Source organism: Podarcis filfolensis (genome assembly GCF_964270895.1).
Source record: "Podarcis filfolensis genome assembly, chromosome: 9".
Taxonomy (NCBI): Eukaryota; Metazoa; Chordata; class Lepidosauria; order Squamata; family Lacertidae; genus Podarcis; species Podarcis filfolensis.
The window spans coordinates 73,602,111-73,608,110 of record NC_139610.1 but is presented as its reverse complement, the minus strand read 5'-3'; positions in this window follow the sequence as shown (position 1 = coordinate 73,608,110).

Sequence of the window (6,000 nt, the reverse complement as noted above, 5' to 3'; positions counted from 1 at the left end):
GTATCATTCCCAAAATATAATGATAAACGAGCCTCTTACACACGTACCTTAAGTATGTATACGAAAATGAGAGGTGTGAGCTTGCTTTTGCCAGGTAACCTCATTTACATGGGAGAAAATAATTTCTTTATTTAGGGCAGCCCTGTTTAGGGAAGTTTTTAATGACTGATGTTTTAATGTATTTTTAAACAATATTTTTAATTAGAATTTTATTTACAACATAACATAACCCCCCCCACCCCCCAATACGGAAATACAATAAACATAACATACAGCAATACAAACAACCAAATAAAAGACTTCCTTTATCCTGTATCTGGCCTACTTATTTACTTCTTATAAACTGTTTCCGTTATGAATAATTATTAAGATTTTTCTAATTATAACTTAAATATCCACAAAGTCTCCTGCAGACATTAATCGAAACAAGTCCAGGTATGTCCAGGTATGTATTTTAGGGCACTGTTTTTGGGAAGTATTCTCTGCATTTAATGTGTTTTTAATCTTTTCCTGGAAGCCGCCCAGAATAGCTGGGGAAACTCAGCCACATCGGCGGGGTATAAATAAATAAATAATTATTATTATTATCATTATCATCATCATCATCATCATCATCTGGTCTAATTTGGGACAAACAAACTCTTATCTCCTCATCAATGCAAAGAAGCCTTTCTCTTTTCTGATCTCTCATATTTGTCAGAGTTGACTAGTCCTGTACACAACAAATGTTGTGGAAAACTGTGGAAGAATACACAATGATCCCAAAGAGAGGCATGGATATTGTTTCTGGTTTCATATCCGAAAAGAGTCCAGTGGCATGCCTATACTACGTTGAAATGCTGAAATGTTTCTTTGATTATCCTTGAATCTTCCTGCCACACTTGCCTTCCTATCCCTAGGAGAGACCTGGGTTTGAATCCCCACTTGGCCATGAAGGTCACTGGGTGACCTTGGGTCAGTCACTGTCTCTCAGCCTAACCCAGGGGTCAGCAAACTTTTTCAGCAGAGGGCCGGACCACTGTCCCTCAGAGCTTGTGGGGGGCCGGACTATATTTTTTGGGGGGAAATGAACAAATTCCTGTGCCTCACAAATAACCCAGAAATGCATTTTAAATAAAAGCACACATTCTACTCATGTAAAAACACCAGGCAGGCCCCACAAATAACCCAGAGATGCATTTTAAATAAAAAGACACATTCTGCTCATGTAAAAACAGGCTGATTCCCGGACTGTCTGAGGGCCGGATTTAGAAGGCAATTGGGCCGGATCCGGCCCCCGGGCCTTAGTTTGCCTTGTTGTTTAGTTGTTTAGTCGTGTCCGACTCTTCGTGACCCCCTGGACCAGAGCACGCCAGGCTCTCCTGTCTTCCACTGCCTCCCGCAGTTGGTCAAACTCATGCTGGTAGCTTCAAGAACACTGTCCAACCATCTCGTCCTCTGTCGTTCCCTTCTCCTTGTGCCCTCCATCTTTCCCAGCATCAGGGTCTTTTCCAGGGAGTCTTCTCTTCTCCTGAGGTGGCCAAAGTCTTGGAGCCTCAGCTTCAGGATCTGTCCTTCCAGTGAGCACTCAGGGCTGATTTCCTTCACAATGGAGAGGTTTGATCTTCTTGCAGTCCATGGGACTCTCAAGAGTCTCCTCCAGCACCATCATTCAAAAGCATCAATTCTTTGGCGATCAGCCTTCTTGATGGTCCAGCTCTCACTTCCATACAGCCCTACTGGGAAAACCATGGCTTTAACTATACGGACCTTTGTTGGCAAGGTGATGTCTCTGCTTTTTAAGATTCTGTCTAGGTTTGTCATTCCTTTTCTCCCAAGAAGCAGGCATCTTCTCATCCATAATGCTCACTGGGTGACTGTGGACCAGTCGCTCGCTCTCAGCCTAACCGACCTCACAGGGTTGTTGTGAGGATAAGATGGGGAGGAGGAGAAGTATATATGCTGCCTTGGGCTCCTTAGAGAAAAGCTGGAGTAAAAATGTAATGGCTAGGGACTGGGGGTTATTGGTTTTGAAATATACTCAGAGTCGAGAGTGGATTTCATGCTCTTTATTCAGCTCATAGTGGTGAGGAGGGAATGAAAGTCCCCTCAAAGTATCTGCTTTATATACATTATTTACACAATGGGCTGCACGTGATTGGCTAATTCCAGGATTCTCCTGTAGGCCAATCAGGTTGTGGATTCACTTCTATCTGGAGCTGGATTGGGTGGCTCCTGCCGACCAATCATACTGCTGCATTGTTCTAGGACCAATCAGACTGCTGCAGTTTGGATCCTATTCAACTCAGTACATAACAGGTTTGTTTTTTATCATGCTTTTATTGTTATTTTATTATTATTATCTTGCATTTGTATGTTGTATTCCAGAGCGGCAAGGCGAGAATCAGAACCGGATTGTGATATAACTGCAGGAAACAATGTGGAACCTGGGCCTTGTTCGCCATACGAACGGCGTTTGGTTGTTATGGGAACAACTCTGTTCTGAAGCCCCGGAGGGAAAACTAGAAGAATTTGGAAAGAGCGAGTGTCTCTCTTGACAACACATGCCAACACACACGCGTCCATTACCTCACGGGCTGCAGCTTTAAATAAACGTCGAGCGCAAACCCATTTGCAAAGAATGGGAAATGCGCTGAGATTGTTGCTCTGCTATTGAGTCACTGCATGTTCCTTGCACTGCGTCGTATTTTCACATCCGGGCTATGCCGGCAGCTAAGTCTGCAAGCACCTTGCAAAGTGAGCGCTCAGCAACCTTCCCTCCAGCGACACCTGCAAGACACCTTCAGTCTTGCAAAACCTGATTTCATAAAATAAATAATAATAATATTTTTTTATTTATACCCCGCCCTTCCAGGTTCAAAAACAAATTTAAAACTCTTAATTATAAAAGCAGCATAAAATACAGTATAAAAACATGAATAACAATCAAATTCAAAAATCAATTTAGGGGAAATAAGCATTAGATAATCCCCAGGGCTAGCTGGCTGAATTGGTCCTGCTTGGGCCAGCAAGGATGCCAGGGGAGAATTAGCTGTGGGGTCTCAGAGCGGATAATCTCCATAAAAGGGGAGGGGGAGGGAAGAGAAGGGAAATAAAAGATCAGGCTGAATTCAAATTAAAGGCCAGGCAGAATAGCTCTGTCTTACAGGCCCGATGGAAGGAGGTTAAATCCTGCAGGGCCCTGGTCTCATGGGACAGAGCATTCCACCAGGTCGGAGCCACCACTGAGAAGGCCCTGGCCCTGGTGGAGGATAGTCTGACTTCCTTAGGGCCCGGGACCTCTAAACTATGGTTATTCATGGACCTTAAGGTCCTCTACGGGGCAGACCAGGAGAGGTGGTCCGGTAGATACGAGGGCCCTAAGACTTCCTTAAGAATGGACTGCTGAGACAGGCTAAAGGCCCATCTAGTCTGACATCCTGTTCTCACAGCGGCCAACCAGATGCCTGTTGGAATCCACGAGCGGGATTTGAGTGCGGGAGAAATACTCTCCGCTCCTGTGGTTTCCAGCAACTGGGATTCAAAAGCACTGCTGCCTCCAACTGTAGAGGCAGAGCGTAGATAATGTGGCTAGGACCCATTAATAGCTCTCTCCTCCATGAAGTTATCTAATCCTCTTTTAAAGCCATCCAAGTTGGTTTTAAAGCCATCCTGTGACAGGGAGTTCCAAAGACTTCATTTTCTCTGTCCCGATTAGTCCAACATTCAGCTTCATCAAATGTTCTAGTGTTATGAAAGCGGAAGAAAAACTTTTCTCTGTCTGCTTTCTCATGCCATGTTTCCTTCTCGCCCTTTCTCTAAACTTCAAAGTCCCAGACGCTGCTGTTGTTCCAACTCTTTGATCGTTTTTGGTTGCCATTTTCTGAGCCTTTTCCAACTCTGCAATGCCATCTCTTCAAAGCGAGGCATTTTTAAAGGCAGATTTCCAAGTAGAGAGCTATCCCAGCAAACTACCTGGGTTTTGCAAAGGATCTCTCTTGCAATTCAAAACAAAACAAAACAAAACAAAACCTATGCAAAATCTGACCTGTTAGATCCGGGCAAGGATTTCTTGCAAGACCTTAGCTCCCTTGCAAATCCATTTCAGATAAATATTGCAAAACCTGAGCTGCAAGGGAGCTTGGAGCAAAGGCAGTTTTTAGCTCATTTGCCAACAGGAATGTAAGTTGGTGGGATTTCAAATAAGTAGGTGAATAGCATTTTTTTTTAAAAAAAAAGATTTTAAATTAATTTTTCAACAAAACTAACAGAAATAAAATTCAAACAACAACAAACACCACAACAATGAACAAACAAAATTGTAAAAAAAAAACACCCCAAACCATATCAAATCAATGATATGGAATTCTCCGAACCCCGTGACTTCCCTCATCCCTGGTTCCTTACTTTCCTTTTTCAACTGCATATCATTTCTACTCCAAATTATTTTTCTGCCTCAAATTTCTTAGACTCTTTCTAAAATTACAAGTGTTCTTAAAATCCTGCCAATGTATTAACCTATTTACAGTACTTTTGTAAGTACATAATAAACATTTCCCATTCTTTTTAAAATTTCTTGTCATCTTCGTTTCTGAGCTTTCCAATTAGTTGCGCCATTTCCGCATAGTGATTAACTTGGTTTGCCAATCTTCTTCCGTTGGGACTGCTTACTCTTTCCATCTTTGGGCTAACACAGGCATGTCCAAAGTCTGTTTCGGGGGCCTAATCTGGCTCAACAACTTTGGTTGGCCCTCACACATGTTCACTTCATCAAATCTGGCCCTCTTTGAAAAAGGTTTGGGCACCCCTGGGCTAACAGTATCCGGGCGGCCATTGTAGCAAACAGAAAATTTCTTTTCTTTTCTTTTGGAATCTCCGCTCCTAGAATACCTAATAAAAAGGCTTCTGGTTGTTGTTTTTACCAAAGGTTACTCTAAACATTTTTTTCATTTCATTATAAATCATTTCCCAATAGTTTTTGACCTTTCTACATTCCCACCACATATGTTAAAATGTACCCTCTGTTTCTCTACATTTCCAGCACTTATTAGAACTTGTTCTGTACATTTTTGCTAATTAAACCGGGGTTAAATATGCACCTTAAAAAGCATCTTAAAAAGCAGAGACATCACCTTGCCAACAAAGGTTCGCATAGTTAAAGCTATGGTTTTCCCAGTAGTGATGTATGGAAGTGAGAGCTGGACCATAAAGAAGGACCATTCGCCGAAGAATCAATGCTTTTGAGTTATGGTCTGGAGGAGACTCTTGAGAGTCCCATGGACTGCAAGAAGATCAAACCTCTCCATTCTGAAGGAAATCAGCCCTGAGTGCTCACTGGAAGGACAGATCCTGAAGCTGAGGCTCCAATACTTTGGCCACCTCATGAGAAGAGAAGACTCCCTGGAAAAGACCCTGATGTTGGGAAAGATGGAGGGCACAAGGAGAAGGGGACGACAGAGGACGAGATGGTTGGACAGTGTTCTCGAAGCTACCAGCATGAGTTTGACCAAACTGTGGGAGGCAGTGGAAGACAGGAGTGCCTGGCGTGCTCTGATCCATGGGGTCATGAAGAGGCAGACACGACTAAACAACAACAACAACAAATACGTACCACCGATACATCATTTCCATGTAGTTCTTTTTCAGTAAAGTAAAGTGCATGCAGTACTTTCAAATTCAAATCTATCTTCCAAAATGCTTCCAAAGCCTTTCCCAGTCCATCATACATATATTATGTCTGTGGAGATCATTTTAAACCTGCAGTTTCATAGCATATCAGGGCAGACGGGACACTGGTGGTGCTCGGCCACTTGTCTGGAGCTATTTTACTTGGCTCCCCCAAGGAGAAGGCTATACCACATCGCCTCCCAAGCTGAATTCGGCCTGCCTCGTTGCAGGGAGCAGCTGTAGCGCAAATACAGCACGGATGACAGCTGTGGCCTTGTTGACTGTGTGCCGGCAAAGTGCGGCGCATGGAGGTTGCAGTAGTTTGAGAGCGCTGACCTCTCTGTCGTTTGGTCT